Here is an 18381-nt window from a genome sequence, read left to right as displayed (position 1 = left end):
AGGTGAAGGATATACAAGAGTTCCCTGTATTATTCTTGCAACTTTTCTATGGGTATAAAATTATTTCAAAATAAAAAGGTAAAAATATATATTCTCTCTCTATTCTTGTTTTAACTCAACTGTCCCTTTTTCCAGCTGCCAATCATAAACTGGTTAACTCATCCATAACTGGTTCTATTTATACATACAGGATACTTTGGTAGAAACAGAACGATATTAACCCATCTCGTTCAAGCCAATTACTATCCCCCAAGCCGCAAGACAGCTCAGAAATTCAAGCAACTTAAACCAGTGGATGACAGAACTTGAACCCAGGTCTCCGATTCCAAAACAGTTCTCCTCCCCTTAAACTGCCATCTATCTCAGGAAGAGAACAGGTGAGCTTATTCATGAAGGGCCAATGAGGGGGGAAGAGCAACTAAAAAGAGCAGTTCAGTTTTACCTTTAAGTTTTCCCTACCCATTAGGTAGGAAACAGTGTGTAGCTCACAATGCCTCCTGGAACAAAAGGAGTGCACCGTGAGGTTTTTTAATGCTGGCGTTTTTTAATGCTGGCGTTCTAGCTATACTTCCCAAAGATCCTTCTCTCAGGGTAGTAGATGAAGGCTACTTAATTACCTGACTTCACACCTGCCATTATCATATTTTAACTATATCTAGTAGACAGTGGATTTCAGTGCATTGTTTTTCAACTAGTGATAGTGAAGGGAATCTTAGCAAACTTTGTCAAACTATACACACATTCTCTCTGACCTTGGTTAATGAGAACCACTGCTTTATTTTTAGTCTGAAAGTACCTGTTACCCTAAATATAGTTTCTCTTTATCTGTCACCAACATTTTGAGTAGGAAAGGAGCTAAAATGTAGATACATTCTAGAGAGAGGTAAAGCATGTTATACTGAGGAAGTAGATTTGTTACACATTGATCAAAATGGGACTAAGCACTATCGTAAATTAATAACACGAAGTTAGCAAGTGCTGAGGCAGAGCTTTTGGAAAACCTAACTGATACCAAGCCCACAAAAGGAAGGTCTTAGCCTGAGCTTCCTCCCTCTCCAACACATCACCATGGATTGTACCAAGTCCACAAAAGGAAGGTCTTAGCCTGAGCTTCCTCCCTCTCCAACACATCACCATGGATTGTACCAAGTCCACAAAAGGAAGGTCTTAGCCTGAGCTTCCTCCCTCTCCAACACATCACCATGGATTGGCTCCATGTTTGGAGCTTTTTGATTCTCAACAATACACTCAGATGGTCTCACTCAGGTAGAGAAAGAACTGTTTTTCCGCATATGGTGAGACTATCTGTCTCCAGATCGTCCTCGTGCAATTACATACTGTTCACCAGAAACTAAAAATGCTTCTTGGGTGTAGCCCTAAGAGACAGTGTTAGAATTATTAAAGGGCTCCTGGCTCTCTGGTTTAAGTCCATAGCCGACTCACAAGGGACTCTTGGGCCTTTTGTACCATCTAAAAGCAAGGACCCAAAGAGACACTAATGGCAATAGTTGCATGGGTAGGTCTCTGGACACTCACAACAAAGTCTGTCCTTCCATTAACTATGGGGTTATGAGTAAAATGGTTTGGGTTGTTCCTCAACTGTAAAACGGAATTTCTACCACTGACGGTACCTAACTCAGAGCTGAAAGGATAAAACGAAGTCATACAAATTAAAGCATTTTGAGGAATAAATGTCTTATGCAAGCCCCGGTTATTACTACTCAGAACTGCCTAAGTGCTTTATGGACTGTGTAGCAAGGAAAGAGAAAGCAGCTCCTCAGAGGCAGCAAGACATCACCAGAGGAGAGGATTCTGAAATATGCCCAATTTTAATTCTTAATAGTTGTTCCTGCTTCTAAAAAGTTGTGTGGAAAACTGAATTTCTGAAAAGTGAAGCATTTTAAGGACGGTAGGAGGAATTAAGAGGAATTCCTCAGTATTAAGAGGACTTCCGGCATGCGTCTTTAAAGCGTTTTGGGGAACAAACTATCATTCTCTAATTTATTCATCTGGGATGTCTCTACTTTTATATACCAAGTACTAAAAAAAAAAAAAAAAAAAACTTTGTTGTGTTTTAAAAGGGGGCTCTATCCCCTTAGATATGAGACAACATAGGTGAAGACCAAATTTCAATGGTACCTGTTAGAAAATGTCCAGGACTTTCAGAGCCTGCCATCAAAGCCCAGTTATCTCCCTAAAGCACTGAGATCACAGGTGGAAAAGAATGTGAGCACAGAGGTGAAGCTGCCCACCTTCATCCCTGTGCTCCCCGGACAGGCACAATCAAGAGCAGACCAACAAGACAGGGTCCCCAGAGCCAAAGAACTTGTAGCCCAAGAATAAAAGATAAATAACACACCAACGTGCCAACTCCCCATTTATGTTCCAAAACCTAAGACAAGGCCTTCTGACTATGAAGGTGCCAGGAGGGACTGTGCTTCCCTTACTGTCACTATCCCTCAGCCAGGAAAAGTCTGTGGCAGGGAGATCTAAGGAGATGATAGGGAAAGTGAGGAAGGAGGGCCCGGCACACAAAACATGGAAGCCTTCCGGTTAAGTCAGCAGTATAATCCTCATATAGCAGGAATAAAAACTGCTCATTAGAACTTTCAGTATTCCTCTTTCCAGGATATAGATAAATAAAAATGCACAGGCAAGTCAAGTAGCAAGACTCAAATGCCTTGTAGGGAGACAAAGCAAATCACAAAAATCCATCTTCGAATCCCAAAGAGCCACACTGAGGCTGCGGTAGAGCAGGTACGGTGATTACTCTTCACCTTCAGTTTCTTCACCCCTGAACTGTTCTGGGCAGGACGACAGCTCAATTAGCTCTAATTAAGCCCAAGTTCCATGCAGAGCTGTCCTACTTAGATGGCTGGATCTGAGCCATGTGAATTCAAGTGTAAAACGTGCCTCTTAAAACCAATGCACCCCTTGAAACAACAGCTCTCACTCTCACACTGCAGCTTAGTGCTGCCTCAACAAAGTCTTACATTAAAGCAATTTACTTGCTATTACTTCATTATCTCTCCTACTTAAAGCCAGCAAACTGGAGGGAAATTGGGCTAAATGTCAAATCACCAGTCAGCTCCGGAAAACCCAGCCAGCAAGCAGAGGGACAGCTGAGCTTAGAGTACCGGGCTGGCTCTCAGGAGGAAAACTGGCACTAGGTCTAAAGAAAAGAAAGAACCACGAATTTGTGACTATTCTGTATTTATCGCTCCTTTGTTTACTGTGGGGGAGGGAGTAGTACGGAATAATATGAACAAAGACCACTGATCTGGGTTCAAGACCTGGGTTCAAATTTTGGTTATGCCATTTATTTTCTATATAACTATCGACAAATCATGTCCACTTTCTAAGGCTGTTTCTTCAACTATAAAACAAGAAGGCAGGGTGAGATCAATATCGGTGATTCTATAACCCTGAGTGTGTATGCATCACAAGAAGAGCGTCTGTAAAAAATATAGATGCCCCAGTCCTTCAGAATCAGAATCCTCAGGGAGGGGAGAAGGGGACTGCGAATCAGCATCTTTAAAAGGTCTCCAGGTAATTCTGAAAGACAGCTAGATCTGGGAATCCCTGGGCTAGATCACGCGTCAGCAAATTATGGCCGAAGGGTTTTTTAGTGTGGCCCATGAGCTAAGAATGGCTCTTATATTTTTTAACAGTTGAAAAAAATCGAAAGAATTTTTCATGACGCATGAAAAGTATATGAAATTTAAATGTCAGGGTCCACAAATAGAGTTCTATTGAAACACAGCCACACTTGTTTGTTTCATATTGTCTGTGGCTGCTTTCCCCCTACAAAGGCAGAGCTGAGCAGCTGTAGCTGCTTTCGTGCCCAAAAGCCTAAAATACTATCTGGCCCTTTACAGAAAAAGGATGCTGATCCTTAATCTCATCTATAACACTGGGGTCTCAAAAAAATGTTTGTACCTGCACAACACTTCCGGGCTACCACACACATACTGGAAACAGCAATGAATCTCACAGGCTGTTTAATAGCAAGCCCCGCCTCTCTGGATGTTCTGACACCTACCCTCCCACCTATCACCTCAGGGGAATCACCAATCCACAGTGTTCCTTCCAATTCTAAAAGCCCACAAATGAACAGTTCTAACTAAATCTAATCTTTCTTACCAGCTTCTGGGCAAACACCATCCTATTCTATGTTATCACAAAATACACCAAATGCCAAAAGACTGCTGAACTCAAACACCCCAAAGGCTACAGAGAAATATAAATGGGGCTCTCAAGGTTTCCACCTTGGAAGCCACTATGGGGTGGAAACACAACACACCCAAGCCCAATCAATATTTCACTTAGGTCAGAGGGCCCCAGGACTTTTCAAGGGAAAGTAAATTCAACCTGTGCTGTGTGGTCTGACAATCTACAGCTCAGAAGTGCCACCAGCTTAGCATCTCAAGGTATACAGAGAAAGAGAGAAAGTTCAGCCAAAGGGCGACACTGTTACTCTGACTGAGTTACTTTCTGAATGACTCTTCTTTCTGACTCATCTCTCTCAGAGCCTGGGAACTCTCATGCCCATCCACCCAAAAAATGGGGGAGATGGGACACCTTTGCAACTGCACAAAGTGGGAGAGAAGAGGACAGGGCTGAAGCTCCCACTTGGTGAAGAGTTGGGCACCAGAAAATAGTCTTCCAAAGGCACATACACAGGCTCAAACCCTCTTTTAAATGAATGGATCAACAGAGCACTGATGATGGTGAGGTCCTTTTCACACTGTGTCCACCCATTCATGTACTCATTCAACAAAAACTTACTTGCCATCTTCTAGGGACATGACACTGTGCATGAACTATGAACAAGGCAGAGATAATGCCTCCTCTGTGGTTGACACAATTATAAAGTACCATGATTGGCGAAGGATGGGATGCTGTGTATTTCCACAGCAGGAGCATCAGAGATCTCAGAGGAAAAGAGGTAAAGAGTCATGCCTATGTTTCATAAGCATAGGGGACAGCATGTGTGATGGTCCCAAGAGTAGAACGTTGTAGACTGGCATGGCCAGGTGAGTGATTCTGCAAGAGGGAGGCTAAAGAAATAGGCTGGGCCAAGTTGTACATGTCCTTGTTAAAGAGTCTGATCTTAATCAAAGCCACTGAAGGGTTTTGAGCAGGGAAGTGACATGAGCAAACCTCCATTTTTAAAAGGACATTCTGACAACTGTTTAGAAATTTTAGTTTTTGTTTTTTTTTTCCTGGTTGGGTGGAGGGAGTGCGGAGTAAAATGTTTACAGGCCAGGAGACCAGTTAAGAAGCTGCTGCAATCATCCATTGGCAATAGAGACAGAGAAAAGAGGGAAGACAAAGAAAACCATCATTTCACGCTCAATCAATCATGATCCCTTGTCCCTAACTCCCAATAGTTCTAGTTCTAAGTAACTCAATTTACAGAGACCAGCAGTGGCCCAGAACCAAGCAGAAGTCTTTAGAATCACACAGAAGTCTTACGCAAACTAAGTGAAACACTGATTTCATTTTCAGAAATAATTTGGATATTCTTACCTTATTTCCTTTCAATAATATTTTTAAACAGCCTAGCATAGTGTCTGGTACTTAATACATATTCAGTAAGTGACTGTTGAAGAATCTATTAAAATATATAGATGTGAGGGGCTTCCCTGGTGGCACAGGGGTTAAGAATCCGCCTGCCAATGCAGGAGACACAGGTTTGAGCCCTGGTCCGGGAAGATCCCACATGCCGCGGAGCAACTAAGCCCGTGCACCACAACTACTGGGCCTGCACTCTAGAGCCCACGAGCCACAACTACTGAAGCCCACGCGCCTAGAGCCTGTGCTCCGCAACAAGAGAAGCCACTGCAATGAGAAGCCCATGCACTGCAACAAAGAGTAGCCCCCGCTCGCTCCAACTAGAGAAAGCCCGTGTGTAGCAACAAAGACCCAATGCAGCCAAAAATACATTTAAAAAAATAAATAAATAAAATATATAGATTTGATAGTAGTAAGATAGATTATCCAGGTAATACACAGAAAAAACTCACAAGAAAAACAGTACAGTACTAATACTAATGCTGAAGGGAAATAGCACACTCACCACTATTTATGAGAATTTAAATATTTCTCTTTCTGGAGGATAATTTGGCAAAACCCAAAAGTACTCAAAGGAAAAGAGAGTACTGGGCTTCCCCGGTGGCGCAGTGGTTAAGAATCTGCCTGCCAATGCAGGGGACACAGGTTCAAGCCCTGGTCCGGGAAGATCCCACATGCCCGTGCACCACAACTACTGAGCCTGTGCTCCATGAGCCACAACTACTGAGCCCTCCCACGTGCTGCAACTACTGAAGCCCGTGTACCTACAGCCTGTGCTCTGCAACAAGAGAAGCCACTGCAATATGAGAAGCCTGCGCACCACAACGAGGAGTAGCCCCCGCTCGCCGCAACTAGAGAAAGCCCACGCGCAGCAATGAAGACCCAACGCAGACAAAAATAAATAAATAACATTTTAAAAAAAGAAAAGAAGAGAAAACAGAGTACTATCGAGATTTAAGGATTTTGATCCTGAGTAACAGCAGCTCCATCTGCTACATTCCAGCTCAAGAGACTGGACAAGAAGAGACCACAGCTAACACCAGAATACAAGACAAAGTCCTTACAATGGCCTACAAGAGTCCCGTGTAATAATCATTCTCCACTCCTGCGGCTTCCTGATACTTGAATATGCTAAGCACATTCCCACTCAGGGGGCGTGGGGCAGGGGGCGTGGGGGGGCGATATTTTCTCTCTAGCCCAGTGGTTCCCAACCTTTACGATTCGTGGGAATTACCTCTGAATCTTTAAAAAATACAGACGCCTGACTTCTATGTCCAGATATTCTGATTTAATTGGCGTGGAGGTGAAACCTGGGCATCATGATTTTTAAAAGCTTCCCAGATGATAGTACTGTACCAAAGTTTGAGAACGACTGCTCTAATTTACACTGTTTTTATAGCACTTATCACCAATTTTTACACACACGCCATGACAGCAAGGACTTTGTGGATTTCATTCACCACAGCCAGAGACTCCTAGAGGGTAACCGATAAATACTTGAACAAACAGCCTTTCTAGCCTGGTCTCTGGCTGCTCCTCCTGCCTCCACTCTTGCTGATACAGCCCACCCTTCAGCAACAAACAATTATTTGTGATGCCCTAAATTCACCATGTTCTTCCTGCTGCTATGGCCAATCTCCATCTAATGCCTTCTCATGCACTCCTTTTTATATCTAATAAAGCCCTTCTTTTCCTTGCTTAAGACCCTCCTCCCAACCCTCTTACCTCCAGGCTGAGCTTGACACCTTATCCTCCAGACTCAGAGACTATTTCACATGCCTCTGTGATACTGGGTATCATGGTACATCTTTATTATATACACACGTCTGTCTTTATATGAGCTCTGTCCGTAAAATTTTTCCATGATGATGGAAATGTTCCTTATCTTCACTGACCAATACAGTAGCCATCAGCCACAGGTGAGTAATGAGTGTTTGAAAGGTGGCTACGGTGACTGAGGAACTGAACTTTTAATTTTATTTCATTTTAATTAAATAGCCCCATATAGCTAGTGGCTACCACACCGGTCAGCACAGCTCTAGGCTGATGTCCTTCAGTGAATGATTCGTTTCTATATACCAGGACACAGGAATTATCAATAGTGAGGGACAGCTGATTGAAGAGATGGATGGATATGAGTTTGCCCCAAAGATTATAATACCCATACTTTTATAATTTCTGGCTTTGCCATGTGATCGGAGCAAAAGACACATCCTGAACCACAAATAAGGCTCAGCCAATGGGAGCAAAGAATTGGAAGAACCTATTCTACTCTTCTGCCCAGATGTATAATCCACATAGTGTGGAAGTGTGGCCTCACACCTGATTTTAACTACTGGACTGCACCTTTCAGAAGCTTGGGGGCAGCTCCCGACTAAGGACAGGTTGAATTTACAGAGCTGGCTCTGTGCTTTAGGAGTTAAAAGTACCCCAACCTACAAAGACACAACTCAGACACCGAGAGCTCAAGGTTTCCCAGCTGAGCAAAACAAGTGTGTCATACTCAACCACCTTAGTAACAGTCAAAACTTCTCCAGCACCTTCTCTGTGTAAGGCACATTTCTAAGCACTTTATGACTATTAGCCCATTTAACCTCACAACAATCCTGTGAAGTAAGTACTACTATTATTTCTATGTTACAGATGAGAAAACTGAGCACAGAGAGGTTAAGTGACCAGCCCGAGTCTGGTTCCAGAGTCTGAGCTCTTAATCTTCCACCTTTAAAAGGGGCAACTTTTTTGGCAGAACCAAGAATCACACTGAGGATGTTTATAAAGGCCAAAAGCTAAAGCAACCCCAAGCAAAAACCTACCAATGGCTCCAGCTATCATTCACTGAAAGACCACTAGGCCAAACCAACCGAGAACTCTTGCAGATTAAGGGAAGTAGACACTTCCAGTCCAGATCATACCATGAAAGTCGGTGGAAGCACTTAACAACTGCACTCTAGGATAATGCCAGCCAGAAGAGAGAAAAAGGAAAAGTGGGAAAAGTGAATAAAAGCTTGTTCTCCATAGCAGTAAAATACCAGTAATAAAACTAGTAAAATAAAAACCCTAATATTTTTCTAGATAAATTCACAACCCGCCTGTTTAATAAGGAGTTCTTCAAGAATCAAAGAATGTTTGTGCATTTACACACTATCATCAAGGGACTGCGCATGGTCCAGAAAAAATATCAGAAAACATACCCTCCTGCCTACCCACCTACCACAATACAGGAACACCCCTGAATATCTCAGGAAAGGGAGGAGTAAGAACTAATCTAAGAACCCAGAAAAGAACGAAGCTTCAGTTTAAGAAAGATGTGGTCACAAAGAAGGTTTCACAAACCACTCTACTGTGGGCACCAAAAGGCAAATAACCAGCATTACAGGGCGCTCTGACAACCTCATGTGAGCTTCAGATTTAAGCAAGGCACCAAATAAGGGAAGGATTCTGGAGCATCAACTCCTAGGAAAAGTGTTTCAAGTTAAAAATGGTTATTCAGGTTTGGATGTGAACTTCTGTATCTGTTCTTTATCAACAGAGGCACCTCTACCTCACTGGCAGCTAGCAGTAGAAAGGGAAGAAAATGGTTGGAATAAAAATGGGTTACACACAGATGACAAAATGAGCTGACGCAGCCTGGCATTTACCTGGACACCAAAGACAAGGCTATAAACATGCAACACAGAACTTGCAGGATCCCACATCCCAGCTGGACCCAAGCATCGCCAAGGAGCAGGCTGGCCATGATGTCACTTTCCCCCCAACAGCCAGAGTTCAACATTAAGGCCAAAAACCACAGCACTTTTGGTGAGAGACTCAGTTTCACCGTGACTGGAGGAAGGCCCGCTTCCATCTAGTTTTCTGTCAGTCATATCCTTTTTGTGCTGGTTCCCAGACTCAAAATATCTAGTTGAAAAGGCATGGCAAACACCTTCAAATTCCTTGTATTTGATCCAATTCTCCTCTTCATTTTCCTTATCTTCTCTCAACAATGAAAATCAATCAATCTTAGGCACACCAGAAAGCAGGTAAATCATGAACATTAACTTCTTCCTAACTTATTTACAGTGCTTTATCCCTTCCACTGTTACTATGAAATGTATAGGGAAAATGTGAGTTTAGAGTTGAAAGAGAAGCACGAAAATGACGAGTCAAACACCAATTACGCCGGGACTTCCCTGGTGGTGCAGTGGTTAAGAATCCACCTGCCAATGCAGGGGACACGGGTTTGATCCCTGGTCCGGGAAGATCCCATACGCCATGGAGCAACTAAGCCCGTGCGCCACAACTACTGAGCCTGTGCTCTAGAGCCCCCGAGCCACAACTACTGAACCCACGTGCCGCAACTACTGAAGCCCGCGCACCTTGAGCACGTGCTCCGCAGCCAGAGAAGCCACTGCGATGAGAAGTCCGCACACGGCAATGAAGCGTAGCCCCCGCTCGCCGCAACTAGAGAAAGCCCACGTGCGGCAATGAAGACCCAACACAACCAAAAACAAACGAACAAGCAAACAAACAAATAAATAAAAACCAATTACACTGGGTTACACAGTTTGCTTAGTTTGTGACAACTGATCAACCTGTATGGCTTTGACACATGCACTTTCCTGCATGTATATTATACTGTAATAAAGTTTTCTTCAAATTACCACAACCTTTGCTGCTGTTCCACAAAAAGCCTTTATTTCATGCCAGTATCCTTTGTCCTATATGTCCTAACCCTCTCAAGGTTCTAACTCTGAGGTGGTAAAAAATGAAGGTGACTGTGCTAAAAGGCTGTGGCTCCACCTAGGTGCAGAAAGCTATGCTGGTGTTAAATGCCAGATCTACTGATGGTGTACGTTAGATCCTATTTTACAGATGCAGAAACAAGGAAAGAGACTGAGAAATGTGTTGGCAGAAATAAAAAGAAATTTAGGAATATGACCCAGAAGATCTGACTCCAAGTCTGCATCAGCCACAAGGGACAGCTTCTCAGGGGGGCACCAAGGGCATCTACTAGTGTCTTATCCAACCTTTTGATATGTATCACTTCAAAGTATTTTAAAAGCCATACTGTTTTACAGATCTGTCCGGAAGTCTAAAAGAAAATATGCCAAAGAAATTCCTCAAAGAGAATGTCAACTGACTTACAAATAGTTTGCTTTACAAATTAGGGGCTAGCATCTCAGAGATTTGTGGCACAAGTCAGCTCAAAATCTCATTAGATATAATAAGACTTTTGTATCTTTACCAAGAAACACCCCAGAAAAATGCAAATCCACAGAGGTATTATTCCAACTCCTCTTTTCCATATGCTTCAGTAGTTGCAGTCCTACTGTGCGTGTGAAGAGCAAGAACAGGACTTATTGCCAACAGTTACAACACAGTGCATAACTTATTCCCAAGCCAAGCTAGGCTTGGCTCAGAAAGCTTCCCAGAATGATGGAAGGCATGACTGTAGGATGACTCAACCTTTGCTAATGCATAAAATAAAGCAAAGAAGAACTATTTGAAGGATTCACTTCTAAGCTTGGGCCAAATCAAAAGCCCAGAAGTATCCACTTTGTGATGAATCTTCAGTTCCAGCTGACTGATTAGACAGCATTGGTGTGGACATCTGTACCGTGGCCTAAGATGTTCTAATGACAGACTCCTGGCTAGGAATCTCAGAAGCAACCACTCAGTTTCTAACCACACCACGTTTTTAATCCATGCTATTCCTTCTGCCAGAAAAGTCTGCTACCCACATCTCCCTAAAGAACTTGTTTCATCTTTCAAAATTAAGGACAGATCACCTTTCTAGGTAGCTTTCCCTGTTTATCATGAGTTAATTTCTTTCTACTCTGTATTACCCCTATACAGTATACATATTTCTATTATAACATGTAACATTTCATTACAAGTATTTACTTACGTATCCATTTTTCTTACTACACTGTATCTTTGAAGAAAGGACCAATATCATTTACCTTTCTAGGTGCAGTGCCTAGAATAATGACCAGCATACAAAGCTACTCACTAAATATTTATGGAAATGACCTGAATGGGGACAGGAAAAACCCTGATCCCCTCAGAGATGACTAGCTGACCTGAGAAAGAGGTTTCACAACTGGATAAGTAAGAGAAAAGAGAAAAATGTCCATATAAAACTGTGAAACCAATTATTTAAGTCCACATATAAAGGTATATACCGTACTGCAAGACAGAATACAAAAAAGAAAGTGGAGCCAACAAGAAAACGATCAGAGGTCAGGAGCAGTAAGGACACGATACAAAATGCATGCCAGAAATCCCTGACACTTATTAAAGCCAGTTACGAGTTCAGCTCTAACCTCTGGAACAATTAAAATAGAGAATTATTCTGAATAACAAACTCGTAAATGTGCATGAGGTTAAAAAAAACACAAAAAAAACCCTCACACAGTACAACTATCTCTGATACTAAAAGCAAAAATTTCTCCCGTGGGTTTCCACAAAGAAGATACCAAGTAATGCAAATAGCAGTGATTCCCTAGGCCTCTTTTATTATTTGTCTTAATATAGGCTGATGACCTTACACCAAAGTACAATTCAGTCAAAGCAATACTACCACGGACCAACATGTCACCTAGGTACATGTTCTAGGAATGAATGACATGGAAAGAGCAAAAGGAGGAGAGATGCCTAGTGATTCCCAGAGCAGACGCTCAATAAGTTTTGAATCGGCAGACAGAAGATAGACAACTGGAAAAATCACTGAAGCTCTTAATAATAAAAATGTGTGATAAATACATTTTACAGGGAACTGAGCATCAGAAAGCATCTCGATAGCATTTTAAGTTCCTTCTGGTCTAGGGAGTCTATATATTAATACTCAGAAAATAAAACTGAGCAGTAACTTCAATATTAAATATTCACGAGCAAAGTGAAAGGCTTCCAGGAGGAAGCCTGAGTTTTAACCTGAGTTAACCTGAGTTTCCCCCTGGAGCCAAACAAAGGGTCTACCGACTGGGGTAAGATCACAGCCAAGAAGACAACTATTTCATAATCTCTACCTTAGCCCAAACATCACACCCAAGACAGTGAAAACAGAGTAGACAGATGAAATCCCGGGACCCTAAAGAGTAGACAGGGATTGCAAATAACAGAACTACAGATACGTCTCCCCACGAGTATGGTCAGAAACTTAAAAAAACATAGGAAATTGGTGAGAAAGGTAACATGGGGAAAACAAAAAGGTCAGTGCAGTCTCTTAGCCCACACAACAGACAATATGTTATATATAAAGTGGGCTGCTCCCACTCACTACTAGTAACATCGCCTCACTACTCTGTCCCCTCCTATAGCAGCTGCAGACTGAACATGGATCCAGTGTAAGGGTCTCATTCTTATGTGGAAGGCTCTTCATGGACTAGGAGCTGGATCCTAAGGGACGATTTATAGTACACCCGCACATACATTCCAGTTGGCTGGAACTCAGCAGCTGATTGCTCCCTTGTCTAACTTGGTAAGGAGCCAAAGGAGGACTTTTCTCAGTCGACTCTCCCAGGCTGGAAAATTCTCTAACCCCAGAGTTCTGGCTTAAGTCTGGATATCAGGTTATTCAGGAGATGCCAAAACTACGTCTTTACATTGGCTTTGAACAAGTCTCTCAAGTACACCATACGGATTCCCACAGATCTCAAAATCATCTGGACATTAAGGCCAAAGATGGCCACTCTTCCTCTCACATAGAGAGGAACATGCTTTCCAAAGCATGGCCAACATCAAAACAAACCTTTCATAAATCATAAATCAACCTGAACAAGTCTTGAAGGGTGAACAACCAACAGACATACTCATTAAATGGCCTCCTTACAACCTTTTTATTCTACACTGAAAATTCTCCCTATTCCCCCAGTGACTGGAATTCTCTCTCACTGTGGTTGATCCTTATGCCATGAAGGGCCAAATTCTAGGTCTGTTTCCCTGACTGAGAGGAAATGAAGGAAGAAACCTTAACAAGGTGTTTTTTTAATCTCAGTAGGTTCTCAACCAAAACAGTTCCACCCCTCCCAGGGAGTCCTTGGAAAATCATGGGGGCCAACTACTGGCATCTAGTGGATGGGGCCAGGAACGCTAAACATCCTATGGTGACAGGCCAGAAAAATGAACTGTGCCCCCAAAAGGCAATAACACCCTCATTAACAATCAAGGTCCTAAAGGACCTCCGGGTTAATTGCCTTCACCCGCCCATCTTCTGGAGCAGTGGTGGGCCAACTTTTTCTGTAAAGGGTCTGGCAGTAAATAGTTTAGGCCTTACAGGCCACGTATGTCTCCCTGTCACACGCTCTTCTTCTTTTTAAAAAACTCCTCACATAGGAAGGTAATAAACGCTTCTTAGCTTGCAGGCCACTGGCAGTCTTGTATCTACCCCTGTTCAGAGCACTCACTACCTGACTCATTAAAGTCCACTTATATTGAGAGATGCTGACTAAAATAAAATCCGATGCCGTGTGTTATAAACAACTCCAATAATGAACACTACAATTTTAAAGAATGCAACAAGAGCTTCAGAATTTAGTCTTAAAACCTAAGAACTGAGGCATGTATTTGACTTCTAATCGATTAAACAGTTCTCTCCTCTCCTCCCCTGTGCATTTCAGTAGCAAGTTTTCTTGTGAATGTTCGATTTCAAACATGTTACTGAAAAGAGCACGGGGGCAGCCTTTCCCCCTCCCTTGAGGGTATATAACTTCCTATTCACTATGCGTGCCACTCAAAAAGTCTCTTTAGAATTACTACTCTTAACATTTTCTAAAATGTCTAAACCAAACCAAAGCCTGGAAAATCTGACTGGTATCTGGGTCCTGACTTTCCGGATGGTAACTAAAGGTCACGTGGGGTGGAAAGTGGCCTGTGGGTAACACAGAATACACACATGCACGCGAACAGGATATGTTGGTAATCCGGTTTCCTGAGACCTGGTGAGTTGCGAGAGTTCTCATCAACACTCTTGCGGAAGATGAAAAACCTTAAGCTGGGAAATACTGGATTTTAAGAAAGTATTCATTCTTAGAATTAGATTTCTGGCTGAAGCAGAACGGGAAGGTACATCTCCTCTTCCTCCACATTTTAGTTGTCTAAAAACGTAAATAAAACAAACACAAAAAAATAAATGAAGCGAGTATCTGACGAGGTTTCTTCACCGTGTGGAAGCTGGTGTTTGCACCATTGCTTATATCAGGTCTCAAGCCCAGAAAGACGAAGAGTGTGGTTTTGGTGTCTAACCAGCCTCAACTGCACCCTGGCACTCTGTTTCTTCCCCCCAGAGAACTCTGCTCTGCTAGAGGAAAGAAACCAACCTCACATCTTGAAACAAAACTGCTAGGATAAAAATAAAGCCCTGAAGTGGTTTGGTGACCGAGGTCATATGGGGCGTTAAGGGTTTGTAGTTAGGGCCAATGTACTTTGAGAAACTTCCACTCACTGCTAACCACAAAGAGACAAAGACAGACATCAGCCCGAGAGTCCAGCAGTGATCCAGGCAGGTGGCCCCAGACCTTGTCTGTTAGAGGCTGTTCCTCACAGCAAACTCATAGGATCAATATCGGAAAAAACCCAGTCCCAGTTGTGACCTTCTTTGAAAGTAATCTCACCAAGCTGTTTCTTATGGCCTGAGAAAAAGAAAGCCAATCTGTAGCCTCTTCCTGTAGAAAAAGAGGCTCTTATGAACTCCTGTCATCACATGCCGCCAAATCTCAGTTGACAGAAGAATACTTTCAAAGAGTTGCCAGGGTGGAGGAGAATGACACGGGGTACATACTGTAAGCTACTTTACAAAAGTAAAGGGCCACATCAGTGACATGAAGTTAATAAAATGCCCACAGCAACCCCGAAAAAATACATGGTACCCACCTTACAGATATAAAATCTCTGTATTCATGAGGCCAAAAAATTAAGCTAACTTTCTCTGCTTTGATGATATAATTATGGGGCAATGCAACAACTGAGTTATCATGGACAAAACATTTACCTATTAGCAGAGAGACTCAATTCTTCTCTATCCTTGTAAATGAAGTCCATGCTTAGGCTATCCAGAGGAAATCAGGCCACAAGCTATTTTGAGCTTCACGGTGGCACGAGCTCTGGAAGCGCCAACCTGAAGGATCGTGATACAACTCTAGGAACTGGAACTCACTCTAATACAAGGCAAGGCGTCCTGCCTAAGGAAGCAGGCCTTCTAAAACCATGCTCTCATCTATAGTTATGTTCATGGGTGGGGGCAGGGGGGTGAGGGGAAGGTGGAGGCATTAGATGTGTATCACCCACACATCACAGCTTTCTTCTGCACGGTGGTGGCAGCAGCAGCTGGAGTGCACAAACTATGCAAGGGGCACTGAAAAGCAAGACAGAGGATGGGTCTGAAGAAAATACCACCTGCATACCACACTGTTAAAAAAAGCCTTCAAGCAAATATAATACGTTGAGCATGTGAAAGCTCTCTGCGACAGGCCACCTGACCTGGATTTCCCACAGTGAAGCTGTGCTCCTTTTTTGGCCCATGTTTACTTTGCTGGACTTTTGATTAACGGCAAGAAAAAAAATGCACTCATATACCATCCAGCCTTGTAGAGCCATGTATCAGAGTCGGAAAGAAAATCATCATCCTCGAAGGAAAAACCACCATGGAAACATGGACACAAGAGATTCAGGCAGGGGCAGCACACAAAATCCAGGCAGATGATTACCAAACCTTGGCAAATAAGGTTCTCACTCTGCCAGAGATTTCACATAACTATTAAAAAGCCTGGGGACAAGGAAAACTACATGAGACCAGAAAAGCTTATTCTAACCAACTGGTTTGGTGGGTGCCATTCAGACTTTACTAAAACACAGCCTGAAGCTTTTCAGTTCACACGCTTATGCAGTATAACTTCTCACTTTTCACCAAGTTGGCTGCAACAGGATGCTGAGGAAAGAGCTCTATCCCAGAGCTCTGTAGGTAGGCCTCAATTCCCACAGGTACAAATTTCATTAAGAAACAGAAGTGATACCTTCAGATTCCTTAGGCTCACTACTGGACAGCAGACAGAGTAACCCAGCCAGGTAGCAGGACATACTGCTCACTGATTTCTGGGTCAACACCAATGACAACGTCACGTGAATCCCAGCAAAACACCTATGGCCCAATGATTAAGACGTTTCCCTGTGCCCGAAGTCAGGCCCGTTTGGGTGCTCTTGTCAATCTTAAACTGAATCTCTGAGAAACAACTTAAATGCCTCTTAAAAACCTGGATTGTAATAACTTACTTCGGTGGCACTTTTAAAGCATGGATCACAAAATCAAATGCCTACAGAGGCAAGGTGCGTGATATAAGTAAGCCACATCTAAGCAAGCGTAGGAGAGGTAAAGGGGCTAGTGGCAAACTAAAAGGGGGTAGGTACTACTCAGCTCTGGCAAATTGTTGCCAGATCTTGATTTCTTTTGAGAATTAGCTGGCAACTGACTGTAATTTTAAAATAAAACAAACAAAAATCCACTATTTGTACCACTTGAACTCTGGTTAGTGAGCTCATCTGACACCTCCTAACGCAATAAAAAATGAGGCACACAGCCCCACCAATGAAGTACTCTTACCAAAAATGCTGAAAGTATCTAACCATGTGTTTAACTCTCATTTACAGTTATATGGGGAGAGAGGAACAGGTTAAATGATACCACAAGGAAAGAGAGGCAAATCCAGAATGTGGAAATTCCACAGGACAATTGACCTGCTTCTTCTTTTTTTTTTTTTTGACCTGCTTCTTTAACAAGCTAGTGACATAAAGAATATTTTTAAAAGGGAAGGCAGAACCGGTCTTGATTAAAAGAGACTTAGGAAAAAACAATCAAACAATAATATATAGATCTTGATTTGAACAAACCAACTCTAAGAAGACATTTGTTAGATAATCTGGGAAATGAAGTCATAGATCAGATACTGAATGACACCAAGGAAAGGCATGGCAATGGCCCTGCGGTACGTAAGAAAACGTTCATTATTTTTTTAAAGGCATGTAGGGGGGACTTCCCTGGTGGTCCAGTGGTTAAGACTCCACGCTCCCAAAGCAGGGGTCCCAGGTTCAATCCCTGGTCAGGGAACTAGATCCCGTATGCCGCAACTAAGAGCCTGTGTGCTGCAACTAAAGATCCCACGTGCCGCAACTAAGGATCCCACATGCAGCAACTAAAAGATCCCACACTCAGCAACGAAGATCCTGCATACCACAACTAAGACCCAGTGCAGCCAAATAAATATATATATATTTTTTTAATTAGAAAATAAAAGGCATGTAGAGAAGTGAAATATGTAGGGATGCAGTGATCTAGGGTTTGCTTTAAAATACTTCAGCAGGGGGTGAAGGGGAAAAGCTGAAACAAATGTGGATGACAGGTATGGGGGTTCATTACGCTATTTTCTTGTGTGTGTTTGAAATTTTTCATAATTAAATAAAACTCTTCAAATCAAGTGAACAGTCTGCATTTAGACAGTGGGTTGTCAGTTTGTGAATCATCAAGCCTCATTGTTCACTTTGGTTAGAAAGCGAAAATTGCAAAATCAAGCCTAATAGCTTAAAAGAACACCGTAACAAAAATATGTCAGTAACAACCACCACCACTGTATGAGAAGTTACGATATGCCACTCATTGCTCTTTACATGTATTATCTCATTTAGTCTATAGCTATCACCACCTTACAAATGAGGAAACCAAAGCGCAGGCAGATTAAGGAACATGCCCAAAGTCTCACAGCTAGTAACTGATAAAACCAGGACTTGAACTTAGGACTTCCCAAAACCCAAGCTGTTAACTCCTGCACTATCCTGCCT

At 42.6% G+C, this 18381-nt stretch overlaps 1 protein-coding gene and 1 non-coding gene across 5 annotated transcripts in view; one reads left to right on the top strand and one right to left on the bottom strand.

Moving 5' to 3' along the window:
* The window catches only part of SMG6 (SMG6 nonsense mediated mRNA decay factor), a 237989-nt gene that overhangs the window by 189501 nt on the left and 30107 nt on the right, over positions 1 to 18381 (bottom strand). The window lies entirely within an intron of this gene.
* TRNAW-CCA (transfer RNA tryptophan (anticodon CCA)) lies at positions 17581 to 17653 on the top strand. The gene has a single exon. It is a non-coding gene; the product is annotated as a tRNA-Trp (tRNA).

This window comes from Lagenorhynchus albirostris, chromosome 20 (genome assembly GCF_949774975.1).
Source record: "Lagenorhynchus albirostris chromosome 20, mLagAlb1.1, whole genome shotgun sequence".
Lineage (NCBI taxonomy): Eukaryota > Metazoa > Chordata > Mammalia > Artiodactyla > Delphinidae > Lagenorhynchus > Lagenorhynchus albirostris.
This window is presented reverse-complemented; position numbering and strand designations above follow the sequence as displayed.